Here is a 15,833-nt window from a genome sequence, read left to right on the forward strand (position 1 = left end):
GGGTTCAGTGGAGTGCTCGTTCAGGGTTCAATGGAGCACTTAGTGAATCAAGCCCATTGTGTGGTGCTGAGGACAGCTCACAAGTCGCATGGCTTTGCCTTTGCAACGCTCAAGTAATTATCTGAATTGGTGTGTGTAAGGCTAATTTTGCACAGGCATTGGCAATGAGTTGCAGGAAACTGGATTTGCCGGCAACTCATGTGCGATGTCAGGACAGAAAAGACTCAATCAAAGCAAATATTTTATTTCCTGGAATTTGATAGGGACCAATATTCTTTGAAAAAAAGCATGGGGCTGAACCAAAAAATATAATTTAATCCATTAATGCTTGATGAAAAAATGCTTTCAATATCTATATGGTTCTAATATTTTTACTTTTATATCTAGTGTTTCCTATTGCTCTGGTTTAGTATTGTTTTTTTTCCTTTGCAGCCTATGGACAATTACTGCTAAGCTGGTTTTGTAGATGGATCTCTGCCAGGAGCAGTCTTGAAGGTGTTATAAGAATGAAGACATCTGGCAGCTGGCATCCTTACAATTCTTTTGCCAAACACAAGTTGCACATTGTTGGAATTTTCAATTGAAAGTCACGCACCAGGTAAGAGGCAGTCAGGTGAAGCTGGTGTGTGGTGAACCACACTAAGGAATTGTTGGCTCACTGATATGTGGGTGGGCTAAGTTGACAAGCATGTTTGTCTTTTCTTTTCCTTTAAGAAAAAAAAAAAGCGAAGCTAAATACTTCTAAGCCAAGATTAGGTCAACAGAACTGACAAGAAATCACAAGGCTATGACAACTCACTGGTAATTAGTCTGAGGAGAGAATGCCAGAAAGAAATGAATAATAGAATTTGACAAACATACTGTTGTCAACTGTGTGGTCACAGTTTTTCCACATATTTTTCAGTCAGAAATTACCAAGAGGATTATTATGTGTTTAGCTTCTGCTCTTGCCAGCAAATTGGTAACAGTATGTCATTGTCTGATGAGCAGAACTAAGTGGAAAAGTCTGTTTACATTTACTGAATTTTAAGAATATTAATTGGCAATCTTGTTATGTTGTGCTAAACAGCATTAAACGCTGTCCGCTTTGGATGACACATTCAAATATCACTCCCTACCTAAAAATAGGTGTTATCCCATGCTGAGCCTTGACAGTGACTGACCTAAGTGCAGATTGTTTCACACTTAATGCAGTTAGTTATGCTGCAGTGTGGGGTCCTATGCAAAACTGCAGAAAATCCACTTAACAGTTATATTGCATCTATAAATAGCATTTAAGGGAATATTTGATCTGAAAAATACCACAGAAGTTATTGCTCACATGCATTTACACTGTGTACCTACATGATATAAAAGTATTACCCTAAGGCCCCTTTTACACTTACTGTGTTGTTTTGCTTTTCCTCGCTTTCACATAACGCACCTCATCGCAATTGCCATTATAGTAAATGGAATATGACACACTTCCTGTGATGCGATGCGCTGGGAGTGCTCTAGCTGACGCAGAAGCTGCAGTGCATTATTGCGCACTGCAAGCAATGAAAGTCCATGGTAGCATGCAAATTTTTAGCGAGTTAGCAATGCGGTGCACATGCACTTGTACCGATTACCAAATGACGTCATTCCTGTCTACCAGTATAAACTGACTTTTTGCAACATAAAAAAAATTGGCTTAAGCTATAAAATAAACGGCTAGATCATTAGATCAACGCAGCTAGAGGCACCCAAAATTGTATAAAATAGTTAAAAGCAGTTTTTTTTAAAAAAGAGTAATCATTGATTTTACCTTATGAGACTGCTTGTAATAATTAAATGATTTTTATTGGAAATAAGCACAAAAAGGCAGACAACGCGTTTCACAGTACCAAATCGCTTCCTCAGCTCAGTGAAAAATAGGCCTCTCAGGACAGCAGTAGACAACATGAGCACCTTGGAAATGCTGAGGAAGCGGTTTGGTACCACGAAACGTGTTGTCTATCTTTTTGTGCTTGTTTCCAACAAATACCATTTCTTTACTACAAGTAGTCTTATAAGTTAAGACCAATGCTTAACTTTTTTAACTGTCTTTAGTTATTTTGTGCAATTTTGCATACCTCTAATACTTGCTTCTACTGATCAACATAGTTTTTCAAATAAATCATCTTTTTGGAAAGCAATCATCATCTGTTCTCAAGGCCAAGTAAGGGCTGTATATTTCCAGCAGACTCATATGGTGGTTGCTCATCTTTATGCAGAGATGGGCCGAACTATTCGCCCTGCAAATAGTTTGTAGCAAACAAAAGGTGTTTGCGTTCGCCCCCTATACATTATAATGGAGCCAAACTTTGAACCCTCACCCCAGAGTCAACAGACACGTGACACGTGGTATTTCTACAATTGCAAAGTGCTAAAAGGTTATTATAAATTGTAGATGAAACATTTTCTCCTAGGAGAAAACTCAAGTGAAAAAGTGAATTGCATATGGGCCCATGTGTGTTTGGCAAATCAGGGAGAGTGTGCTGCAGACAGGGAGAGAGTTAGGTAGGCCTGTGTTCTGTGTCCTCAGTGCAATGCTTCCACATTGTCCTGAACAGCTAAGTCCTTCTTAGGGCTGTTATTTTTTTTCCTGCTATTACTGCTCTGGGTCCAGTGCACTAGTTAGCTGCTGGAGACAGGTCTGGGGGTCCTAGTAGTGCACCGATCATAACCCAATAATCCTTCACACCACTACTGGCATCTAGTATCCACTACTGGCCCCTGTATAAGACATCAGTGCTGTTGGAGACAGGTCTGCTGGTCTAAGTAGTGCACCAACCATAACCCAATAATCCTTCACCACCACTACTGGCATCTAGTATCCACTACTGCCCCCTGTATAAGGCCACAGTGCAGAATCAGTGTTTTTTTTGGTCACCTAACTGTCATTGAACTACCTCAGCCTGACCATAGAGGTGGGAAAATGGCAATCGCCTGCACTCCCATGATTGTGCGCACAAGCACAGCGGCCACTGCACACCACTACACAAAGATTGCCGCCGAGAGGACTAACATTTATGTCCTGGAGGTGTCAACTAGTAAAAACAAAGAAATTCTCACCTGATGTAATCACTAAAGGTCTTTGCAGCTGTCAGTGGACTGTGGTGAATTAAATGCATTGTTTCATCTGTCAGTGTAAAGTGGGCATATCCCTTGCACTACTTGATGGATGTGTACACACTCTGGAGGTTTTAAAGCACTTTATTCCACCAAATTTAGGAATGTAATGTGATTTCTGCCCTGTAGAGATTGAAACACAATGCTGCGCCGACTATGTAATTTTTGGTGGGACTTTTGCCATGGATCCCCCTCCGGCATGCCACATGGGTTAGACCCCTTGAAAAAACCTTTTTTCATCACTTTTGTGAAAATCACATGTAGGATCCTATAAGATAAACTATTAAAGCATAATTTTTATTGGTACCTATAACATTTTCTGCATGATATTGATAAATTGAGGGCAGGGTCTAATGCCAATAGGGTTTTTTGAATATAGTCTGAAAATTAATGAAAAAACTACCCAGACCATTGTACCCTTTACTAACATGAATACTCAACTCACATTAAAACCCCCCACCAACCCAACATGTTTCACCCCTCTTAATTGGAGGCTTCATCAGGGAACAAAAGTGCCTAATGCTAAGGGTGCAAGGTGCAGGAGAGAACAAAAAGCTTTCAAATATACATTCCTATATACAATTGGTCAAATAGAGCGACGTGTTCTCCTGCTCTAGCAGCAGCCAAATGAGCCTATCTTCCAGCAGCCTTTTATACTCTCTGTAAGAGGGAGGGTCATAGGGCTCAGCAGAAACGCCCCCGCCTCCTTCTCTATTGGTTCAGGCATACTGCCACTCATCGTTATTGATTCTCATTGGCTCGTGTGAAAATTTCCATATCCATAATGATGTGCCAAAAGTGCCCTCATATATATATATATATATATATATATATATATATATATATATATATATATATATATATATATATATATATATATACAGGATCTTCTAAAAAAAATTAGCATATTGTGATAAAGTTCATTATTTTCTGTAATGTACTGATAAACATTAGACTTTCATATATTTTAGATTCAAATACACACAACTGAAGTAGTTCAAGCCTTTTATTGTTTTAATATTGATGATTTTGTGATTTTGGCATACAGCTCATGAAAACCCAAATTTCCTATCTCAAAAAATTAGCATATTTCATCCGACCAATAAAAGAAAAGTGTTTTTAAAACAAAAAAAGTCAACCTTCAAATAATTATGTTCAGTTATGCACTCAATACTTAGTCGGGAATCCTTTTGCAGAAATGACTGCTTCAATGCGGCGTGGCATGGAGGCAATCAGCCTGTGGCACTGCTCAGGTGTTATGGAGGCCCAGGATGCTTCGATAGCGGCCTTAAGCTTATCCAGAGTGTTGGGTCTTGCGTCTCTCAACTTTCTCTTCACAATATCACACAGCTTCTCTATGGGGTTCAGGTCAGGAGAGTTGGCAGGCCAATTGAGCACAGTAATACCATGGTCAGTAAACCATTTACCAGTGGTTTTGGCACTGTGAGCAGGTGCCAGGTCGTGCTGAAAAATGAAATCTTCATCTCCATAAAGCTTTTCAGCAGATGGAAGCATGAACCCACTTTTGAACCAGAAACAGCAGCAGAAGTGCCTGACCCGGGCTACAAAGAAGCAGCACTGGACTGTTGCTCAGTAGTCCAAAGTAGGGTTGCAACGGCATGAAATTCCACGGTATGATAACCGTCAAAAAAAATACCACGGTATGACGGTATTACGGTATACGGTATTATACAATTATTTGGACCCGGGACCCCTCCCCCCCCTTACATTAACCACTTGAGGACCTAGGGCTTTCTACCCCTTAAGGACCGGCCACTTTTTTTCCATTCAGACCACTGCAGCTTTCACGGTTTATTGCTCGCTCATACAACCTACCACCTAAATGAATTTTGGCTCCTTTTCTTGTCACTAATAAAGCTTTCTTTTGGTGCTATTTGATTGCTCCTGCGATTTTTACTTTTTATTATATTCATCAAAAAATACATGAATTTTGGCAAAAAAATGATTTTTTTAACTTTCTGTGCTGACAGTTTTCAAATAAAGTAAAATTTCTGTATACATGCAGCGCGAAAAATGTGGACAAACATGTTTTTGATTAAAAAAAAACCATTCAGTGTATATTTATTGGTTTGGGTAAAAGTTATAGCGTTTACAAACTATGGTGCAAAAAGTGAATTTTCCCATTTTCAAGCATCTCTGACTTTTCTGACCCCCTGTCATGTTTCATGAGGGGCTAGAATTCCAGGATAGTATAAATACTCCCCAAATGACCCCATTTTGGAAAGAAGACATCCCAAAGTATTCACTGAGAGGCATAGTGAGTTCATAGAAGATATTATTTTTTGTCACAAGTAAGCGGAAAATGACACTTTGTGAGAAAAAAAAAAAAAAAAAAGTTTCCATTTCTTCTAACTTGCGACAAAAAAAAATGAAATCTGCCACGGACTCACCATGCCCCTCTCTGAATACCTTGAAGGGTCTACTTTCCAAAATGGGGTCATTTGTGGGGTGTGTTTACTGTCCTGACATTTTGGTGGGTGCTAAATTGTAAGCACCCCTGTAAAGCCTAAAGGTGCTCATTGGACTTTGGACCCCTTAGCGCAGTTAGGCTGCAAAAAAGTGCCACACATGTGGTATTGCCGTACTCAGGAGAAGTAGTATAATGTGTTTTGGGGTGTATTTTTACACATACCCATGCTGGGTGGGAGAAATATCTCTGTAAATGACAATTTGTTAATTTTTATAAAACACAATTGTCCATTTACAGAGATCTTTCTCCCACTCAGCATGGGTATGTGTAAAAATACACCACAAAACACATTATACTACTTCTCCTGAGTACGGCGATACCACATATGTGGCACTTTTTTGCACCCTAACTGCGCTAAAGGGCCCAAAGTCCAATGAGTACCTTTAGGATTTCACAGGTCATTTTGAGAAATTTCGTTTCAAGACTACTCCTCACGGTTTAAGGCCCCTAAAATGCCAGGGCAGTATAGGAACCCCACAAATGACCCCATTTTAGAAAGAAGACACCCCAAGGTATTCCGTTAGGAGTATGGTGAGTTCATAGAAGATTTTATTTTTTGTCAAAAGTTAGCGGAAAAAGACACTTTGTGAAAAAACACAATTAAAATCAATTTCCGCTAACTTGTGACAAAAAATAAAATCTTCTATGAACTCGCCATACTACTAACGGAATACCTTGGGGTGTCTTCTTTCTAAAATGGGGTCATTTGTGGGGTTCCTATACTGCCCTGGCATTTTAGGGGCCCTAAACCGTGAGGAGTAGTCTTGAAACGAAATTTCTCAAAATGACCTGTGAAATCCTAAAGGTACTCATTGGACTTTGGGCCCTTTAGCGCAGTTAGGGTGCAAAAACGTGCCACACATGTGGTATCGCCATACTCAGGAGAAGTAGTACAATGTGTTTTGGGGTGTATTTTTACACATACCCATGCTGGGTGGGAGAAATACCTCTGTAAATGGACAATTGTGTGTAAAAAAATCAAAAGATTGTCATTTACAGAGGTATTTCTCCCACCCAGCATGGGTATGTGTAAAAATACACCCCAAAACACATTATACTACTTCTCCCGAGTACGGCAATACCACATGTGTGGCACTTTTTTGCACCCTAACTGCACTAAGGGGCCCAAAGTCCAATGAGTAACTTTAGGATTTCACAGGTCATTTTTGTTTCAAGACTACTCCTTGCGGTTTAGGGCCCCTAAAATGCCAGGGCAGTATAGGAACCCCACTAATGACCCCATTTTAGAAAGAAGACACCCCAAGGTATTCCGTTAGGAGTATGGTGAGCTCATAGAAGTTTTTATTTTTTTGTCACAAGTTAGCGGACATAGATTTTAATAGTTTTTTTTTCACAAAGTGTCATTTTCCGCTAACTTGTGACAAAAAATAAAATCTTCTATGAACTCACCATACTCCTAACGGAATACCTTTGGGTGTCTTCTTTCTAGAATGGGGTCATTTGTGGGGTTCCTATACTGCCCTGGCATTTTAGGGGCCCTAAACCGCAAGGAGTAGTCTTGAAACAAAAATGACCTGTGAAATCCTAAAGTTACTCATTGGACTTTGGGCCCCTTAGCGTACTTAGGGTGTAAAAAAGTGCCACACATGTGGTACCGCCGTACTCAGGAGAAGTAGTATAATGCGTTTTGGGGTGTATTTTTACACATACCCATGCTAAGTGGGAGAAATAGCTCTGTAAATGACAATTGTTTGATTTTTTTACACACAATTGTCCATTTACATAGAAATTTCTCCCACCCAGCATGGGTATGTGTAAAAATACACCCCAAAACACATTATACTACTTTTCCTGAGTACGGCGGTACCACATGTGTGACACTTTTTTACACCCTAAGTACGCTAAGGGGCCCAACGTCCTATTCACAGATCATTTTGAAGCATTTGTTTTCTAGACTACTCTCGCGGTTTAGGGGCCCTAAAATGCCAGGGCAGTATAGGAACCCCACAAGTGACCCCATTTTAGAAAGAAGACACCCCAAGGTATTCTGTTAGGTGTATGGCGAGTTCATAGAAGATTTTATTTTTTGTCACAAGTTAGTGAAAAATGACACTTTGTGAAAAAAAAACAATAAAAATTAATTTCCGCTAACTTTTGACAAAAAATAAAATCTTCTATGAACTCGTCATACACCTAACAAAATACCTTGGGGTGTCTTTTTTTCTAAAATGGGGTCACTTGTGGGGTTCCTATACCGCCCTGGCATTTTACAGGCCCAAAACCGTGAGTAGTCTGGAAACCAAATGTCTCAAAATGACTGTTCAGGGGTATAAGCATCTGCAAATTTTGATGACAGGTGGTCTATGAGGGGGCGAATTTTGTGGAACCGGTCATAAGCAGGGTGGCCTTTTAGATGACAGGTTGTATTGGGCCTGATCTGATGGATAGGAGTGCTAGGGGGGTGACAGGAGGTGATTGATGGGTGTCTCAGGGGGTGGTTAGAGGGGAAAATAGATGCAATCAATGCACTGGGGAGGTGATCGGAAGGGGGTCTGAGGGGGATCTGAGGGTTTGGCCGAGTGATCAGGAGCCCACACGGGGCAAATTGGGGCCTGATCTGATGGGTAGGTGTGCTAGGGGGTGACAGGAGGTGATTGATGGGTGTCTCAAGGTGTGATTAGAGGGGGGAATAGATGCAAGCAATGCACTGGCGAGGTGATCAGGGCTGGGGTCTGAGGGCATTCTGAGGGTGTGGGCGGGTGATTGAGTGCCCTAGGGGCAGATAGGGGTCTAATCTGATAGGTAGCAGTGACAGGGGGTGATTGATGGGTAATTAGTGGGTGTTTAGGGTAGAGAATAGATGGAAACACTGCGCTTGGGTGGTGATCTGATGTCGGATCTGCGGGCGATCTATTGGTGTGGGTGGGTGATCAGTTTGCCCGCAAGGGGCAGGTTAGGGGCTGATTGATGGGTGGCAGTGACAGCGGGTGATTGATGGGTGGCAGTGACAGGGGGTGATTGATGGGTGGCAGTGACAGGGGGTGATTGATGGGTGATAGGTGATTGGCAGGTGATTGACAGGTGATCAGTGGGTTATTACAGGGAAGGACAGATGTAAATATTGCACTGGCGAATTGATAAGGGGGGGTCTGAGGGCAATCTGAGCGTGTAGGCGGGTGATTGGGTGCCCGCAAGGGGCAGATTAGGGTCTGATCTGATGGGTAACAGTGACAGGTGGTGATAGGGGGTGATTGATGGGTAATTAGTGGGTGTTTAGAGGAGAGAATAGATGTAAACGCTGCGCTTGGGTGGTGATCTGATGTCGGATCTGCGGGCGATCTATTTGTGTGGGTGGGTGATCAGATTGCCCGCAAGGGGCAGGTTAGGGGCTGATTGTTGGGTGGCAGTGACAGGGGGTGATTGATGGGTGATAGGTGATTGGCAGGTTATTGACAGGTGATCAGTGGGTTATTACAGGGAAGGACAGATGTAATTAATGCACTGGCGAATTGATAAGGGGGGGGGGTCTGAGGGCAATCTGAGCGTGTGGGCGGGTGATTGGGTGCCCGCAAGGGGCAGATTAGGGTCTGATCTGATAGGTAACAGTGACAGGTGGTGATAGGGGGTGATTGATGGGTGATTGATGGGTAATTAGTGGGTGTTTAGAGAAGATAACAGATGTAAACTATACATTTGGGAGGTAATCTGACGGCGGGTTTGCGGGCGATCTAATGGTGTGGGTGGGTGATCAGATTGCCCGCAAGGGGCAGGTTAGGGGCTGATTGATGGGTGGCAGTGACAGGGGGTGACGGGGGTGATTGATGGGTGATAGGTGATTGGCAGGTGATTGACAGGTGATCAGTGGGTTATTACAGGGAAGAACAGATGTAATTAATGCACTGGTGAATTGATAAGGGGGGGTCAGAGGGCAATCTGAGCATGTGGGCGGGTGATTGGGTGCCCGCAAGGGGCAGATTAGGGTCTGATCTGATAGGTAAAAGTGACAGGTGGTGATAGGGGGTGATTGATGGGTGATTGATGGGTAATTAGTGGGTGTTTAGAGGAGAGAATAGATGTAAACAATGGATTTGGGAGGTGATCTGATGTCGGATCTGCGGGCGATCTATTGGTGTGGGGGGGTGATCAGATTGCCCGCAAGGGGCAGGTTAGGGGCTGATTGATGGGTGGCAGTGACAAGGGGTGATTGATGGGTGATTGACAGGTGATTGACAGGTGATCAGGGGGATAGATGCATACAGTAAACAGGGGGGGGTGGTCTGGGGGGGGGGGGGTCTGGGGAGAATCTGAGGGGTGGGGGGTGATCAGGAGGGGGCAGGGAGCAGGGGGGGGGGGGATAAAAAAAAAAATAGCGTTGACAGATAGTGACAGGGAGTGATTGATGGGTGATTAGGGGGGTGATTGGGTGCAAACAAGGGTCTGGGGGGTGGGCAGGGGGGGGTCTGATGGGTGCTGTGGGCGATCTGGGGCAGGGGGGGTAAAAAATCAGTGTGCTTGGTGCAGACTAGGGTGGCTGCAGCCTGCCCTGGTGGTCCCTCGGACACTGGGACCACCAGGGCAGGAGGCAGCCTGTATAATACACTTTGTAAACATTACAAAGTGTATTATACACTTTGTATGCGGCGATCGTCGGGTTAACATCCCGCCGGCGCTTCCGTATGGCCGGCGGGATGTTGCGGCGGGTGAGCGGCGCCAGGCGGAGGCGGAGGATCGCGTCACGGATGACGCGATCGCTCCGCCCATGCCCCTACAAGGACCGCCGCCATTTGTCAATACGGCGGTCCTTGCGGGGTGCACTTCCCGGCCGCCAATTGTACATACGGCGGTCGGGAAGTGGTTAAATAATGTGCCCGTCCACCCCAGTGTGGGGTTCCCCACTCCCTCTAGAACTGTAAAATGGCTCACCCTGCTCCTGCAAAAGTCCTGGTGGCGTAAGACATAGGTGTAGGCAGTAGTAGGTGGCCGCAGCATAGGTAGCCAGGGATAGGTGTAGCCAGTAGTAGGTGGCGGTAGCATAGGTAGCTAGGGATAGGTGTAGTCAGTAGTAGGTGGCCCCAGCATAGGTAGCCAGGGATAGGGTGTAGCCAGTAGTAGGTGGCCCCAGCATAGGTAGCCAGGGATAGGTGTAGCTAGTAGTAGGTGGCCGCAGCATAGGTAGCCAGGGATAGGTGTAGCCAGTAGTAGGTGGCGGTAGCATAGGTAGCCAGGGATAGGTGTAGCTAGTAGTAGGTGGCCGAAGCATAGGTAGCCAGGGATAGGGTGTAGGCAGTAGTAGGTGGCCGTAGCATAGGTAGCCAGGGATAGGTTTAGGCAGGATAGGTGGCGGTAGCATAGGTAGCCAAGGATAGGTGTAGCCAGTAGTAGGTGGCCGCAGCATAGGTAGCCAGGGATAGGTGTAGGCAGTAGTAGGTGGCCGTAGCATAGGTAGCCAGGAATAAGTGTAGCTAGTAGTAGGTGGCCACAGCATAGGTAGCCAGGGATAGGGTGTAGGCAGTAGTAGGTGGCCGTAGCATAGGTAGCCAGGGATAGGGTGTAGCCAATAGTAGGTGGCCGCAGCATAGGTAGCCAGGGATAGGTGTAGCCAGTAGTAGGTGGCCGCAGCATAGGTAGCCAGGGATAGGGTGTAGGCAGTAGTAGGTGGCCGCAGCATAGGTAGCCAGGGATAGGTGTAGCTAGTAGTAGGTGGCCGCAGCATAGGTAGCCAGGGATAGGGTGTAGGCAGTAGTAGGTGGCCGTAGCATAGGTAGCCAGGGATAGGGTGTAGGCAGTAGTAGGTGGCCATAGAATAGGTAGCCAGGGATAGGGTGTAGGCAGCAGTAGGTGGCCGTAGCATAGGTAGCCAGGGATAGTGTGTAGGCAGTAGTAGGAGGCCGTAGCATAGGTAGCCAGAGATAGGTGTAGCCAGTAGTAGGTGGCCGCAGCATAGGTAGCCAGGGATAGGGTGTAGGCAGTAGTAGGTGGCCGCAGCATAGGTAGCCAGGGATAGGTGTAGCTAGTAGTAGGTGGCCGCAGCATAGGTAGCCAGGGATAGGGTGTAGGCAGTAGTAGGTGGCTGTAGCATAGGTAGCCAGGGATAGGGTGTAGGCAGTAGTAGGTGGCCGTAGCATAGGTAGCCAGGGATAGGGTGTAGGCAGTAGTAGGTGGCCGTAGCATAGGTAGCCAGGGATAGTGTGTAGGCAGTAGTAGGAGGCCGTAGCATAGGTAGCCAGGAATACGTGTAGCTCGTAGTAGGTGGCCGCAGCATAGGTAGCCAGGGATAGGTGTAGGCAGTCATAGGTGGCACAAGTGGAAAGAAAGAGTGCTGGCGATGTAATACTGCCTAAAATGTGCCCAGCTTACCAGTCCTGTTTGTAGAGCTTGGACCGGGCATTGAGTGGCAGCAGGATAACGAAGAATGGCAGAGGGATATCAGAGAACATTCAGCGCTTCAGCCCGCAATACTGAAGAGGCAGATTTCAAAGGCTGTCTCTTGATTGGCTGTGATGGACGGGACAAGAGCCCCGTTACTGAGCCAATCACTGCTCTCGCTGTTCTGCTGCGTGTGCGCTCCAGCCGATGGGGAAGCAGTCTCTGCGTTCCAGGTGCGTCATCATAGGACGCGCATCCCATCCGGCACCTGCTCAGTGCATCAGCAAGCCTCCCGCAACCAGGAAATAGCTTAGGGAGCTTGCCTTTCATGGAGGTAGACAGGGAAATTTGAACGGCGGCAGTGGCGGCGATGCGGAAGTGGTGATGATGCGGATGCGGCGAAAGGCAGCGGGAAAAACCGGTATTTTGCAAATGTGCATGGTATGATTACCATGCACATTGAAACCGTGATATACCGTAATACCGGTATATCGCAGCAACCCTAGTCCAAAGTACTTTTTTCATTATGTCATTCGGAAATCAAGGTGCCAGAGTCTGGAGGAAGACTGGGGAGAGGGAAATGCCAAAATGCCTGAAGTCCAGTGTCAAGTACCCTATCAGTAAATTTTGGAGCACTTCATGCTTCTATCTGCTGAAAAGCTTTATGGAGATGAAGATTTCATTTTTCAGCACGACCTGGCACCTGCTCACAGTGCCAAAACCACTGGTAAATGGTTTACTGACCATGGTATTACTGTGCTCAATTGGCCTGCCAACTCTCCTGACCTGAACCCCTTAGAGAATCTGTGGGATATTGTGAAGAGAAAGTTGAGAGACGCAAGACCCAACACTCTGGATGAGCTTAAAGGGAATGTCCAAGCAAAATAAAAAAATGAGTTTCACTTACCTGGGGCTTCTACCAGCCCCATGCAGCCATCCTGTGCCCTCGTAGTCACTCACTGCAGCTCCAGTCCCCCGCTGGCAGCTTGCCGACCTCGGAGGTCGGCGGGACGCATTGGGTACATTTTTACGCATTCCCGCTACTGCAGGTACATTAACACATACATTTTTGCGCATTACTGGTTCAATGCGTAAAAATGGACGCATTGAACCAGTAATGCGTAAAAATGTATGTGTTAATGTTCCTGCACTAGCGGGAATGCGTAAAAATGTACGCAATGCGTCCCACCGACCTACGAGGTCGGCAAGCTGCCCAGGGACGGATCGGGGGGGGGGGGGGGGGGCGAGCGGGTCTCTTGCCCCAGGCGCAGTTTGTTGAATTCTTAAAAAGGCGCCAAAACTGGATAGGGAAAGGCAGTTTAGGCACCAAAACCTGACCTTTAGGCACCAAAACCTGACCTTTAGGCGCCAAAACTGGATGAAGAAAGGCAGTTTAGGCACCAAAACCTGACCTTTAGGCACCAAAACTGGATGGGAATGGCAGTTTAGGCGCCAAAACCTGACCTTGCCCCAGGTGCAATTTGGTCTAGGTCCGTCCCTGAAGCTGCCAGCGGCGGACTGGAGCAGTAGTGAGTGACTACGAGGGTACAAGATGGCTGCATGGGGCTGGTAGAAGCCCCAGGTAAGTGAAACTCATTTTTTTATTTTGCTTGAACCTTCCCTTTAAGGCCGCTATCGAAGCATCCTGGGCCTCCATAACACCTGAGCAGTGCCACAGGCTGATTGCCTCCATGCCACGCTGCATTGAAGCAGTCATTTCTGCAAAAGGATTCCCGACCAAGTATTGAGTGCATAACTGAACATAATTATTTCAAGGTTGACTTTTTTTGTTTTAAAAACATTTTTTTTTAATTAATCGGATGAAATATGCTAATTTTTTGAGATAGGAAATTTGGGTTTTCATGAGCTGCATGCCAAAATCATCAATATTAAAACAATAAAAGGCTTGAACTACTTCAGTTGTGTGTATTTGAATCTAAAATATATGAAAGTCTAATGTTTATCAGTACATTACAGAAAATAATTAACTTTATCACAATATGCTAATGTTTTGAGAAGATCCTGTATATATATATATATATATATATATATATATATATATATATATATATATATATATATATACCTCAGCCATAATTGGTATGATTGTGTTCCCTTACCCATATGGATCATGGCTCTTTAATATCTAAGATCGAGGTCACTTCTAAAGTTATGAAAGCTGAATCGCGCTAAACTCTCCATTGGAAATTATTGGAAGCTTCCGATTGGTTGGTTGGCGCCTAGACACGCCCCTCTCTAAATCTACACCAATCCAGGGATGCCACGTGGCTGTCAGAAGGAGTAGCGGCTATGTGTCATCACTCCGCCATATTTGCCAATCGGAGCGTCCATTTTGGCCGTGGAGTATGCGGCCAATAAAGGGAACTGACGTACACCACCCTGTGCCACATCAAACAGCAGCGCTTAAAAGCATAGCTGTGCGGCCCAGGGTGGAACGCATAGCGCGGAAGTAAACTGAAATACAGGCTCCACCACTCAGTGACGTCTATTCAATATTGTTAACCCTTTACCACAGAGTCAGGCAGTTTAACAGATGAGGTCACCTAAGAATAAACAAAAGGGAACTCTAACCAATTATGAACAAAACTATATGATGTTAAATACAGAGATTTATGGCAAGTATCATATAAATCAGCATATAAAACATCTCATAGATCAGGGATTGTGCATATGTACAAACACTCCAGATTGTCATCTGGAATGATTGTACATATGCATAATCCCTGATCTATAAATCTCTGTATAATGAAATGATAATTTCAGCTGAGGAAAGTATGCAAAGTGTATGTAGCTTTAGATATCTTTAAAGTGTACGAGAGATGAAGATAAAAAGAAATCATAAATACCTGGGAGTCCTCCAGCCCCCTCCGGCCTGATTGCTCCCTCTGCGCCATCCTTCGATTCCTCGATTTTCTGTAGGGGGTCCTGGTATCTTTGGCCAGTTGAAGCCAGTCGCCACGCATGCACAGTGTGGCTGCACGTGCTTCCCCGTCTTGCTCCTGTGGCAAGAAGAGTTCTGCACCTGCACAATAAGCTTCCGGCAACGGTAGTGCTGTCAGGCGGTCGTGCGGCCCCATGTGAAGTAAGCCTTTACTGCCCAAGATGTCGAGACCCCTTACGGAAGCTCAAGGAGGTGGAGGATGGCACGGAGGGACTGATCAGGATGAAGGGGGCTGGAGGAAGCCCCAGGTATGTATGATTTTTTTTTAGTCTTTATCTTTGGTTTCCTTTAAATGTGGAAAAAAACCCTCTTACTCTGAGCCTGCCCTAATCAGCTGAACACAACAATATTCTTTAAAGCCTTGAACAGCCTTGACAGTCTCAACAATGTCTGGACAAACTTACAAGCAATTTTATTGTATGTGGTTGAAACAAATTGTATCACATATGTGGATTATTTTATCATACAATCACAATCACATTACAAACGTGTTAGTAATATTCCCCAAATATTGCCATGTGTGTGGCCCACATTAGAATGACAGCCAGCATCAAAGTGATGAAAGGTTAGAAGTCATCTTTTACAATGGTCCTGACCTGTGATCTTGTGGCCCACTGCCAGTGGATGCATATTTCATGGTTTTGAGGTCCTTTCGCATCACAACTGAGCAGTCCTAGTAATGCTGGCCAGGCTTTTGAAAGGCTCTGCAGTACTGTAGCTATTTTCAGCCCTGTTTGGAAATATGGTTTTATAGGATTCTTGGATTTAGTTTAATGAGGATATTTTTCTCCAGCTCCAGATCGATTCTAGACTCTTTATCACCTGCTTGACCGATAAGGCAGAAAAAGCTTATAGTAAATCCATTTATGAAAGCTTGACTGTAGAACATTTGTTTTATTCTTCCTCCAGGTTGGAGACTTC

The 15,833-nt window shown here is 44.9% G+C and overlaps 1 long non-coding RNA gene across 2 annotated transcripts in view; it reads left to right on the forward strand.

Moving 5' to 3' along the window:
* LOC137570607 (uncharacterized) overlaps nt 1-15,833 on the forward strand; it is a 781,848-nt gene that overhangs the window by 573,666 nt on the left and 192,349 nt on the right. For both annotated transcript variants that reach the window (XR_011031108.1, XR_011031107.1), the window contains exon 6: nt 433-598. This is a non-coding gene — a long non-coding RNA (uncharacterized lncRNA). The remainder of the gene's footprint in view (nt 1-432; nt 599-15,833) is intronic.

Source organism: Hyperolius riggenbachi, chromosome 4 (genome assembly GCF_040937935.1).
Source record: "Hyperolius riggenbachi isolate aHypRig1 chromosome 4, aHypRig1.pri, whole genome shotgun sequence".
NCBI classification, from domain to species: Eukaryota; Metazoa; Chordata; class Amphibia; order Anura; family Hyperoliidae; genus Hyperolius; species Hyperolius riggenbachi.